This window comes from Aethina tumida, chromosome 5 (genome assembly GCF_024364675.1).
Source record: "Aethina tumida isolate Nest 87 chromosome 5, icAetTumi1.1, whole genome shotgun sequence".
NCBI classification, from domain to species: Eukaryota; Metazoa; Arthropoda; class Insecta; order Coleoptera; family Nitidulidae; genus Aethina; species Aethina tumida.
In genome coordinates this window covers 26991577-27004650 of record NC_065439.1, presented here as the reverse complement: position 1 = coordinate 27004650, position 13074 = coordinate 26991577, and the positions used below count along the sequence as shown (strand labels likewise).

The 13074-nt window shown below is 28.8% G+C and overlaps 1 protein-coding gene across 9 annotated transcripts in view; it reads left to right on the top strand.

Annotated features, from left to right (window-relative positions):
• LOC109603456 (RNA-binding protein Musashi homolog Rbp6) overlaps nucleotides 1–13074 on the top strand; it is a 419447-nt gene that overhangs the window by 271607 nt on the left and 134766 nt on the right. The window contains exon 1 of one of the 9 annotated variants that reach the window (XM_049967664.1): nucleotides 11080–11961. The exons of 7 other annotated variants lie outside the window; for them this stretch is intronic. The gene's annotated coding sequence lies outside the window, so the exon portion shown is untranslated. Of the gene's footprint in view, nucleotides 1–11079; nucleotides 11962–12012; nucleotides 12394–13074 lie in introns of those variants that run through there. One more of the 9 variants, XM_049967665.1, reaches the window with a different exon arrangement.

Genomic DNA, 13074 nt, shown 5'->3' with positions numbered 1-13074 from the left:
GTAAATATTTTCTGTTTAAACAGCTCGGATTAAATTTGGTATTTTTGCATTTTAAACGACACGTTGTGGGCGGCTGTAACATGGTTAAAGGCAAATGTACGAAATTAAAAGAAGATTTGCGTTTTTTTTTTTTTTTCAAGGGGAGTCAGTTACAAGTAGATCAAAATTTTAATTATGCACCGCCTTCATTAAAAGCTCGTTTTAGAGACAAGTCGATAAAACCATGGATTAGAGGCCTTTGTATAGATTCGAATTGTTAATTACACTCTTAAAAAAAAGGTTACGACTAATGAGAGATTTGCCGGCGGGAATTTCTTTGTAACGACCGATTAAATTTTGAATATGCGTCGGGTCGAAAGGAAAATAAAAATGAAAATGCTCCAAAAAAAAAATCGTTTCATTGTGATATTGTGATTTTAAAACGACGAATACGAATTAAAAATTGTCGAGGGAATGTCATTAAAGTTATTGGTGATTAATTTAATTAACACTTCTCCCCCACAAATAAAACCAAAATGAACAAATTTAATGTATTATGAACATTTATATAAATTTACAAATTTAAAACTCTTACTAAATGTATTAAAAGTAAAATTTCTGATTCAAATAAATCTATTTAAAGTTTAATTTAAATTAATCTAGTGCTTAAATAAACCAATAAAATTTTATAATATATTTAACATTTTTTCTAATATACAATTTCACAAAAAATTAAAATTAATTATAGTTAATGAATTGCTAATTCAAAAATATTTAATATATACATAAATTAGTGTTATTTAAGAAGGTGATACAATAATATTTTTTATTTTATTAACTATATTGATAATTTCTGAACATTTTGTATTTTTTATTTAAATTTAAGGTAAGAGAGGCAGACGAAAGTTGAGAAAAAATACTTTTTAAAATGTGAATTTAATTTTGATTTTGTAAATTAATATAATTACTATTAACGTAAGTATTAATTAGGTTTATTTTATTTAATTTTATTAATAATTTCAAAATTTTTTATATTTTTTTATTATTATTTAGGGAAGAGAGACAAAAGTTGAGGAAAACATAGTTAATATTAACAATGTGAGTAAAATTTTAATTTTGAAAATTACTAATTATTAAGAAAACATTTTTGAAATCTATGAAAAATATAAAAATAGTTGCTTAAAAATTTTTGAAATATACATAAAATTTAGTATTAGTTTATCTATTTAATTTTATTGATAATTTATAATATTTAATATTTTTTATTTTTATATAATAAGGCGCAAAAAAAATATTGAAATTAACATGTGAATAAATTTTTCAGTAAAATCAAAGTATTAGTTTTGTTTAATTTTATTGATTACTTCAAAATGTTTTAATTTTTAAGTATAATTTTAAAAATGAAGGAACATTGATAATTAAAAAATAAGTAAATTTCATTAATGCTGTTTAAAAAAAATTCCGCGTAGACTCAAAACTACTGTTAATAAATGTTGGATATAAGTTTATTTTTATTTGTAGTATTTTATTGATAATACTTGTTAAATAAAATCCTCGAGCAAACATCGCCTGGAAGGGCACGAGCGTTGAACGTCGAGCGGAACATGCAGCGAAAAATAATTACAAAAACATCTAGGGGAAAAAGAAAATACGGGTTTACATAAATATTTGTGTGATATAAACATTGACATGCTTTTTAAACGAACTGAATCTGGTGCGATTCGTATTCCTTGTGCAGCAAGGTGCTAATATAGTCGGAGTCAGTCGGAGTCGAAATACACAGTTCGAAATGATTGTTTGCTCAGCAAACAGAGCACAATTCTCGTACGCTAAGCCAAAAGCTCAATACATCCCTCTTGGCCTGTGCGTCCCGTGCCAGCATCCAATTCTCGCCCTATGAAATTATTTACACAAAACAATACGCAATCTTTATTATGATAATTATTGTCGGATTTACGTTTCGTAACCGCGGAACGGAATAATAACATTTTAAACAACAATAAGATGCTCCCCTCTTATTGACCTGCCCGTCTTGCGACAAGATTAAATGGGGTCGAGGGAGCAAGTCGAAATATCTAAATTAACAAAAAAAACGTCGTTCAACCCAACAACTGATGTGTGCCACATTATTTGGCCTTGACAATGATCTAATACGTCTAATTTAATTAGCATCTGCTACTAAGGCAATTTTTCAAGCACAAACAAAACCGCAGGAATATTCCGAGGCAAATGACATTCTCTGGTGGGAGAGAAACAACGACGACAACAATACTATTGTATCGGAATACACACCCTCCTTTCAATCCGGGCACACTGAAAAGGTCAGGAAATTTTTATTATGGTGGCAAAAATCTAACCTCTCCTTAATGTCGGTAAACAATAAGGGTCCTTATTGTTTAGTTAAAAATAAAACTTCCTTTGTGACCGGGGCCAATACACCACGGAACTCGACTACAGTGATTCATGCCGTTTACCGTTTTGTGTGTTTGTGTGGATCTACCAAGAACCCGACGAAATATTATTTGTTGTTTAACGATGTCACATTTTTATAAGGGAAGGTCCAAACATATTTGTTTATTGTCAGATATAGATATTTTCTTCATATTGCAATTTCATTTATTTCTGGTTGAGAGATGGGGAAGATATCTGGATAATCTGGAAAAATCTAAACCCCATTGACCTAAATTTCTCTGGTAAATTATCCATTTTCATAAAATATAATTTTTCTTACCAGTTTCAAGAGTTTTGAAAGTAAATTCAGTTTTAAATATATCATGATTTGTTTTGTTTCTTAATGATATTTTAAATTTATTAAATTAAATTATATGGCTTAAATAAAGATTTCTGGATAATTTTTGGTATCAATTATTATATGATAAGTTTATGAATTGTATTCGTAATTAGAAAAATTACAGTTATCCAAATTTTCTGGTTTCTGTTAATGTAACCGTTGATAACTTTAAGTACGGTATGATCCTTATGTTAATTGAACATACGAATACTACGAGAAGACGTAGGTCTTAAAAATCTTTTAGAAACATGTGTTAATAGTAAAGTTCTTGTTGATTGTTGTTTGAAATTCGCCCTAAACGTAGGAAACAAAACTGTACAAGTTCAATTTACGACTTAAACACACTGTTTTGTTTTGCCGACAATTTAAATTACCTGAAATTATTTCCTACAATCCGCCCAAGTGCACTTGAACGGTCCGAAACCATTTTACAGCACTTCTGTTAACATTCGGCGATAACAATTACATCCGCGGCAATTCGAGAGCGTCGAAAATTCCCACTGCATTAAAATAACTTATTAAAATAATTACGCGAATCCCCCGTAGAAAATCAAATGCTGCGGAATGTATAATTTCCAATTAAAGCCGGCTTAGAGACCAATTGGGCCCAACAATTATGGGCATTACTGGCTCGATGAGAAGTTTTTCAATGGAGTGGTGCCCGCACAAAATGAATACATTCATGGCGACTAAAACGTTAAAGACTTTTGCATTGGCTTGAATCCTTCGCCCTTTCTCTCTCTTTCGATTCCCGTTGCATTATTGCGTTTTTCCTTTAAATTTTATTTTCTGGAGATAATCCACTCCATTCACCGCGTCCCAGGCCGGGTTCGATTCTCCGATGCCGTCTTCTATTATTGACCCTCGTCGATGCGTGGCAACGAACGCTCTTTTAAATAAACTTCAATTATAATGCGGAATTGGAGGTGTTTCCTCCATGGGGAATTGATGGATTGATCGACGAGGGATTGAGATACGTATACATGGCATGTAAAGTGTTTTCGATGTCTTATTTTGAATACACGAACAACTCTAACTATTATTGATACTAAAGTTTTAGAATTTAAGGATTTTAAGTTTATTTTATCCTTAAAAAATGAAAATTTAATAGTTTTTCCCCTCTGACTGGTGACCTGAAAAACTTTTTTCAATTGGTTATTTTTTTAAATTGTTATTCATTCTGTCGTGAAAAAAAAATAATAGAGAAGGTGTTTTTTGATATTAAATAAATTCATTAATATAGTAAAGTTTCCGAATCAACAAAATTTGCAAGGGTGTATTTCAGAAAAATACCATTGATATCAAATAAGAATATTAACAAGATTAAAGTTCACCCAAAAATATATTAATTATCCATTAGAATATAATTTTGGAGTGATCAATACGTGTTCAATATAGTAAAATCAGATGATAAACAATAAGTTCGTCGTCTTCCATATAAAAGTTTGGACCCTAGGTCCAATAAAAAAAACTTTGAAATACGGTGTATAAAACCATATGGTTTGGGTTTCCGTTTCTTGGCATGGAACAGGACAATTACATTATATTATTGGTAAAATAGACAACATAAGAAATGAAATGGGACTATTTTACCAATGATAATTATCCAATTTACATGAATTTTTTGCACTCTAACAATTATTTATACTAAAGTTTTAGAATTTATGTTGGTGACCTGAAAATTTCAAACTTTAATTTTGATACATATAATTTTTTTGTACACAACTTTTTCAATTGGTTATTTTTTCGAATTTTTATTCATTCTGTCGTGAAAAAAATGTATAGAGAAGAAGGTGTTTTTTGAATTTAAATATCTTCATTATTATTGTAAAAAATCAACAAAATACAGAATAAAACCATTGGTGTCCAAAAAGAATATTAACAAGATTAAAGTTTACCCAAAAATATATTAATTATCTATCAAAAGAATTTTGGAGTCATCAATCCATGTTCAATATAATAGAATCAGATGATAAACAATAAGATCGTCGTCCTCCAAATAAAAGTTTGAATCCTAGATTCAATAAAAAAAATCTTTGGCTTGGTGCCTTAAATTATTGGTAAAATGAACCATTTCACATATAGACATTTCATAAAAGGTGAAATGGAACCATTTTACCACTGATAAATATCCAATTTACATTGATTTTATGCACATACATTCAAATTTGTTCAAAATCATCAAATAATCATATTAAGGTTCTCGATTAGCCTCGATGAAGCATAAAATATCATAAACTATCAAATTTATATCAATTGTGGATATTAATTGAAGAGTCGTGAAATTTAATTTCAAATAGCTGCTGTCTGCTGTCGTTGAATCTACCCTTCACCATTTACAGGCGCTTATAAATAACAAAGTGTACTCAACAACGTATTAACTATTTTTTTAAAATTGTGGAAAAAGTATAGTGTATTATTAAATAATAATGTATACATTACAGATTAAAAATAATAATTCATATTTTTGATTTTCTGAATAAATTTTTACATTGTAAATAGTCACTATTTGTTGTTATTAATTTTTATGTTTGTTACATCAAAATTACTTCCATATTTCTGGTTTTAAAAATTCCTTTTTGGACGTTTTATTTCATTAATTTTCCTATTTTGTAAACGTTACCCGTTCATTAACTTTTTGACAGAATGATATCTTGCCTTTATTCTGAGTATGTAAAAAATCCGTCTTGCAAAGTGTGAAGGGTGGAAAGAGAAAAGTGGAAGATAACTGCCACTCTGCATAAAATTTCAGCTCATTGTTGGATAGCACTAAATTTATGTTTATATGTTATTTAATAAAATTTAATGTGACAATTAGGTAGATAATATAAAATTTCTTTTTTTTGTTTCAGGTAAGACCGATATATTTGGTCCCCGTAATACCTGTTACCATTTGGTAAGAGTTTGTCCGTACATGTTAGCGGTTTGTTTTATTTTGTTGTATGTAACTCACAATAATTGGTTGCCTTGTCTCATTTGCAATCACCTTGTAAAACCAAATATTAAATAAATTGTTTTAAAAAAATTTCTTTTTTATTTTTATTTATTATTAGGAAATTTCAAACAGGATATTAGATGTAAAATTGGCAAAATGTAAATAAATTGTTTGAAAAACTAAATTTCATCTTTTATTTATTTAATCGGTTTTGCACGAATCAAATCACCTGTGTTTCGAGATATTCCAAAATAACATTCAATCTCACTGCGACAGTCATCAGGAAATCGAACATCGAATTTACATTTTTAATTAAATCGCCTTTTGATGTTAGTGCCCACCCCTCGACAAATTGCTTTTCAATGAATCCAGTGAATACAGGGGCATAAGTAAAACCAATCAAATCTGCATCAGACTAATAAAATCAGCAGCCCTCGAAGCATCTGCCGATCGCTTACTTCGACTGTTTTTCATTATTCGTGTGCGCCGATTCGGTTTATTTAGAGATAAAATCGTTCTTGTAAAAATTTCCCAACATGGAATGTTCCAAATTCAGCAATATGTTACGGCGGAGGTGAGTGGTATGGGAGTTTTATCCGGGCGATGTATCAAAAGTTAAAATTCAATATGAAATTTGGATCAGGAAGTATGAGCGTCCTACACGTTTTATTATAATATCCCCCGTAATATATTCGGGCTTTTCAGGAACTTGCCCGCCTTTCACGCACCAATAGAAACTTCCAAATGACACTAAAATTGATTTAAGACCGACTCTAAATTATTTCAATTCGTGAAAAAACTTTTTAACGATAATATCGTAAACAAAAGTACCATTAAGAAAGTTTCGACTACTTCGCGTTGCCCGGGAAATATATTTGGGAAATTTAACTTTCCATGCAGCTAATAAAGCAGTCGCGGACGGCAACAAAAGAATAAATTTCTTCGGAAAAAAAAACAATATTTTTAATAATAGATGCGGTCCACGGATGAAGAACTCTCGTCTTTCGATCTTGAGAAATGATCCGTAAATTCGTTTTTCGCGTAGACTACGTTCTAGGGACTTTTCGCCATTCGTTTATGTTCTTATGAGTTAGTCCTGATTCGTTTCGAATGTAATTTGACTGCTCACAATTAATGTCATTGTCTTTTCACTGAAACACTGATAATTTTTGGTTCAACCGGTTGCAAACATTATAAAATTTGTTTTGATGTTACTGACATTCTTCAGGGAGTAATAACCTTATGTTACATGAACTTTGTTACGAAATATTTCCACATTTCTTTAAATTTAATTATTTTTTTCATTTTAATAAGACTTAAGAGTATTTAATTAAGAACTATGTTCAGTTTTAATAAAAAACTTCTTAAATATACATTTATAAAATAAAATAAAATAATAAATAACATGAATCGAACAACAAAATATTATAAACAAGATTTTTGTATTTATTAAAACAGAAAATAAAATACTTCATCTGAAATTATGATAAAATACTATTTAAATATTGATTCTATAAAATTTTATACATGGTCGATTTTTTCAGTTAAATAATCTGTAATTATGACAAAAGGCTACTTAAATATTGGTTATATAAAGTCTTATACACATTTTTTTTCAGTTAAATACAACAATAAAAAAATAATTTACTATAAACTATATTTTTTTATTTATTAAAGCAATAAGAAATAAAATGCTTAATCTGAAATTATGATAAAATATTGGTTCTATAAAATTTTATAGATAATCATTTTTCTCAATTAAATAATATGAATTGAACAATAAAAGATTTTTTAAAGAAACTAGAATTTTTGTTTTCTTGTTGCTTTACTGAAATAAATAAAATGCTTCATCTGAAATAATAATTAAAAACTAAAATATTGGTTATATAAAATTTTATACATATTCGTTTTTTTTTCAGTGAAATAATATGAATTAAATAATGAAACACTTTATTAGCAGTATAAACTGGAATTTTTTATTTATTAAAACATGAAATAAATTGATTAATTTGAATTTATGATAAATATTACATTATAGAATTTTATACATTTGGAAAAATCAACATCTAAGTTATATGTATTTATTGTAAATTTCAAATGAAAGTGTACCTTCAGATTTTTAATATTTGAAAAAATGATAAAAAAATTAAAAATACATAAAAATAAAAATACTGAAAAAATATTATTTGAGAGGTAATTTCAGCATTTGTCCAAAAAATCAGTCATGAAAATGTAATAAAAAAGTAAAAGAAATTTTTTAGTACCTTTAAATAAAAATGTAGACTTATTATAAAAAAAAGTGTATATTGAATAAAGTTATTGAATTAAAATTGAAATAATTCTTCTTTTCAGCATATAATTTAATCCTGATAAATCCGTTGAAACTTTGAAGTGTACACTTCTGTTTTTAAGTGTGTATAGTTACAAATGCAAATTTTAATTTGGCAAATTGTTTTAATACAGTTTCGCAAAGTTCAAATAATATTTCCCAAGTTGTTCAAACTTTTTTGATTTACGCATCCGGGGAGTGGGACAGAGAGAGAGGGAGCGGCGGCCCTGAATGATATTGGAATTGATTTAAAACTAACTTTAAACCTTTAGATAAAAATAAATCCCAGTAAAATGTATAAGAGTTCGTCCAACAAAAGGTAATATGCCTTTGCCCGCCGTTCATTCCATGCAACTTTTTCGGCTTACGTTGCTCTTGCGACTTATACGGGGGATGAGTCGCATGTTATTTTGCGTGGTTTTCATAACCGACAATCGATTTATGCCACCCTCCCGGAACTGTCTGTTCCAAATAATTGACCATCCAACTAAAAGATTGAGGCTCGTTTGCTTTAGAGAAATCGACAGCAAGACAGTGCTTAAACAGATTGAAAGCCATTTTTAATGTGGGCCCGACTGTCACATCTTATCGGACGTTTCGACGTGACGGGTCGAGTTTTATAATATTTTCCTTTCAGAGAACCAGCAGCAAAAAAATATTAATAGATCTGGTTAGATACTGTTTGATGTATCCTGAGATTGACGTTTTAGCCCCCAGGTTACTTAAATACTGGGTTTATAAACTTCGTTATCCCTAGATTTCTGCTGGTTTTAACACGTGCCCGTTGCTTTTAGTGTGTTTTTTTTTATTTTTAAATAACAAACCGACGGATTATGGCGGATTGAAAGTTTTGATTGTTCAATTTAACTTAGTACAAACTACTTTGCCATCATTAACATAAAAAATTAAATTACAATCATTTCATCCAGTCAGTAAACAAAAAATGGAAATGTTGGTGCGTGATTGTCAAATGGGCTATTTGTATTTATCCCTTTTAAAAGGTTTAGTGCTCCCCTATCGCTCGCTGTCTTCCGACACCCTCACGAGCTTTCTAGCGGCCCCGAGGGAAAGACACGACTAGATTGTTATCAATCAGCTTTACATTTATATCTTGTATGAAAAATGGAACGACATGGTTTCCACAATTTTTGTATTAAGGGCGTTTAAGTGGCCTTTATGAGGACACTAATCTAATTTTTAATTTGGTAGATAACATTAATTGTAGCTTAGCAAAATTATGGTGTTGGGGATTAAAAAATATAATCTCTAAGGATATTGTGAAAATATAAAATATATTTAGTGAGTTTACTATATATTTGTATATGTTATACAATATAAAAATATTCAATACACATATTTGTAGATTTTACAGAATGCTAGAAAATTAATTGTTACTATTAAATTACTATTTCTGTGCATAAAATACATGTTTAAATAATTTTAAACTAAATAGAAGTTGCCTACACTATATATTTTTTTATTTATATTATGAACTTTATATAGCTTAATGCTTTATAATATAATAATTTGATTATTCATAATTCTAAGCTTTTAAAGGTATATAATTAATATTAAAATATTTTGTTTTTTGAGAATTATCCCTGATTCAAGTAAATATTAACACAGTTTCAAATAAAATAATAATTTAAATATTAGAATATTCAGAAATAACAAAAATATTCAATACACATAACATATTTGTACATTTTATTAGATATTAGAAATTTAAGCACCATTAAATTTCAATTATTGAAAATAAAAATACATTAAAAAAGATAAGAAATTGTGTACATCAATTTTATTTTAAAACTCAATGGAAATTATTTAGTTTATTTATTTTTTATTTATAATATAAATAAATTAAACCTCCAAATTGGAATAATTTGACTATTTACAATTCGAAGCTTTCGAAACTAAATAATTATTAGAAATTACAAGAGTTTAATGTTAATATATGTTGATCTTTGAGATTTATTATCTAATTAAGTCTATATTACTGTTTCGAATAGAATTAAGGGCATAAATAAATATTAGAATATTCGAAAATTTATTGAAAAATTTACTTATTTGAATATTTGGAAGTGTTCAATATTTGAGTTTTTTTATGAAAATAATAATTTTAAAAATATATTTATTCATAATTTTAGTAATTTAGTTAAAGAATTATGATTTATAATATAGAGATTAAAAATAGTTAAATAAAGTTTTGAATTTGAACAATTTTATAATTTTAAAAGGAAAATAAATAATAATTAATCTGATTTTATTTTATATAGTGCATAATTACTTTTTAAGTTTTAAAATAATTTAATCAAAACCCTTTTTCTATTTAAAATATATAAATTAATTATAATATTACAGAAATTTTAATTAAACTGTAAAATATAAAAATAAAACTAAATATGTTGTATATAAAATTTTTATAATTATAATTATAATTTAATAATAAATGGATAAAATCATGTTTAATTTGGGTATGAAAATATAAAAAATACATAAAGATGAAATTTTTACATTGATAAATGTTTGTTTTGAACATTATATTGCACTTTAAACTTTTAAAATGACCAGCTGAATATTTTCAATAAAATTAGTATGATGTTTAATAATATTTTTAAAATAATAAAATATATACTTTTTGTACAAATATTCTTTGGTAAAAAGAAAATAAATAATAATTAATCTGATTTTATTTTACATAGTACATACTTTTTAAATTTTAAAATAATTTAATCACACATTTTTTCTCTTGACAATGCTGAAATTAATTATAATATTAAAAAGGTTTTAATTAAACTATAAAACATAAAAATAAAAATCATATTTAATATGTTGTATATTAAATTTTAGAAATCTCTAATTGAATAATAAATGGATAAAGTCTTGTTTAATTTTTGGTATGAACACATAAAAATAAGATTTTTACATTGGTTTAAAAATTAAAATTTTAAAATGACCAACTGATTATTTAAAATAAAACCAGATGATTAATAATATTTGTAAAAAATTAATAAATGGTCGAATAAAATATATATTTTTTGTCCAAATATTCTTTGTTAAATTTGTGTTTTTTTTTGACGTTTTTTGTGAACATTAGATCGGATAAAATTTTGCAGGGTATCGAGAACTACACATTATTTCAGAAAGTCTAGTTTAGCGAGGCGTCTTAAGGAGTGGCGAGGCAATTTTGGGAAGGCGGTTATAGTAATAGGCGATATTTCAGGCCCGTATCCCGTGGCCCGGGATTTTAAGATTTGGATTTATGTGTGGCAGTAAGACAATCGATGCGTAAATTCAGTAAAAAAAAAAAAGAAAAAAAACGTGTAAAATATGAACGTGCGGCGGGCGGGCGGATAGGCAGGAGCGGTGCGGGCAGGAGGCAAGGAGCGAAGTGTGTCCGGGGGCAGAGAGAGTGTGGAGCGGTGGCAGAATTGCAATTCTGTCAAGTGAAGAGTGTAGGAAGTGGAGTAGAGTAGGCCTATGGGCCTTCGGGGGCGGCGAGGGGAGTGGGAGACTCACGGAGCGGCGCCATCGCCGACGAACGGACGTTCGGTTGCCATGGTTACGACGAGGTTCTAGCAGATCGCGGCACTAGCTGCGAGTAGAGAACTTCAGTTCCCGCCATTCGTTTGTACGTCGCGCACCTCACCCGGATCACGTGTGTTTCAATAGCAAGTAGCGCGTGCGACACTGAGTCCTGCCGCCCGATCAGCTCGATCCGCAACTTCCTGCTGCCACACGAACCCGGGCGCGCTATCTATCCACCAGGCCACTGGCTCGCACTCCTGCTAAATACCGTCTAATATAATCACTACGTGTTGTTAGTCCCCGCTAGCAGGACAATTTACGATTTTCAATACAACCTCTCTCACATACTTCTCCAGTCTATTTACTGCTACGACAACCACCACGGCCAAAGCGGAAAACGTAAGTCTCAACAAACCAAAAAACAAAAAAATAAATAAATAAATCCAATTTTTTTTTATAAGTGTGTTCTGTGTCAGCGGCTTTTTTATCCCTCCATTCGCTTCATCTCTCTGTGTTTTTGTGTCTCAGTGTCATGGACTTAACCTATTTTCATTCCTGCACCGAACCAAGCATGGGCATGACAATTTTCTTGACCCCATAACCCCGACGATCCCATCTGTACACGTATACGTTCAGTGTTACCTGCAATCAAGGATACGACTGTGCTACTGCTGTGCAAAGAGAGAATAAAAAGAAAACAATAAGTCATTCACGTAAGCCGTGTGCGCCCCACAAATTATGTATATATGTTTTGTTATAATTAATCAGTGAAGGAAACCAGTGAATTATCACACGTAAATACTGTACAATACTTAGGATAACACACCAAAGGTATGGAAACAAATAGAGAAACGTAGTGGAAATACTAAACTAAAAAACAGTAGATTTTTACCATTAGTACGGCTACTAACATAGTCTTTGTAGATTGTGATTGATTGTGGTGATTCAAATTAGTAGTGTTGGATAATTTTCCGAATAAGACCACATAAATAAAACGAATCCACATAGAAACACACAAATTGTCTTGTTTCACACAATTTTAGTACAAATAAATATTTTACCGAATGAACTCATTAATATTTTTTACGGTCTCATCCGAATCAATTCCTTTTTGTTCATATCAAAGTATAATTAAATGCAAATTAATCGTGTAATAATACATAACTAGTAGTTATTTATTAATTATTTAATAGGTTGTGCTTTAAATCACATGGTTCGTGTTTGTCGCCCAACAAAGCTTTTATGCGGAGTTTTTAACGAATACTTAACAGATTATTCGAACTAAATCAGTTTAAAATACGTCAACAATATCGTATTTGTGATGATCAAATGTAAATGTGGTGCGTGATATTTTTAAATTGAGATAAATCAGAATATTACGTAGGTTTTACCATTAAAAATTAAAAAGTTTCTGTGTAAAATATTTATTAAATTTGCATCAAATAAATATAAAAGGTAAATATTTGCATACTAATTAAAGTATTTTTAATAAACGCTACGATTTGCCTTTAT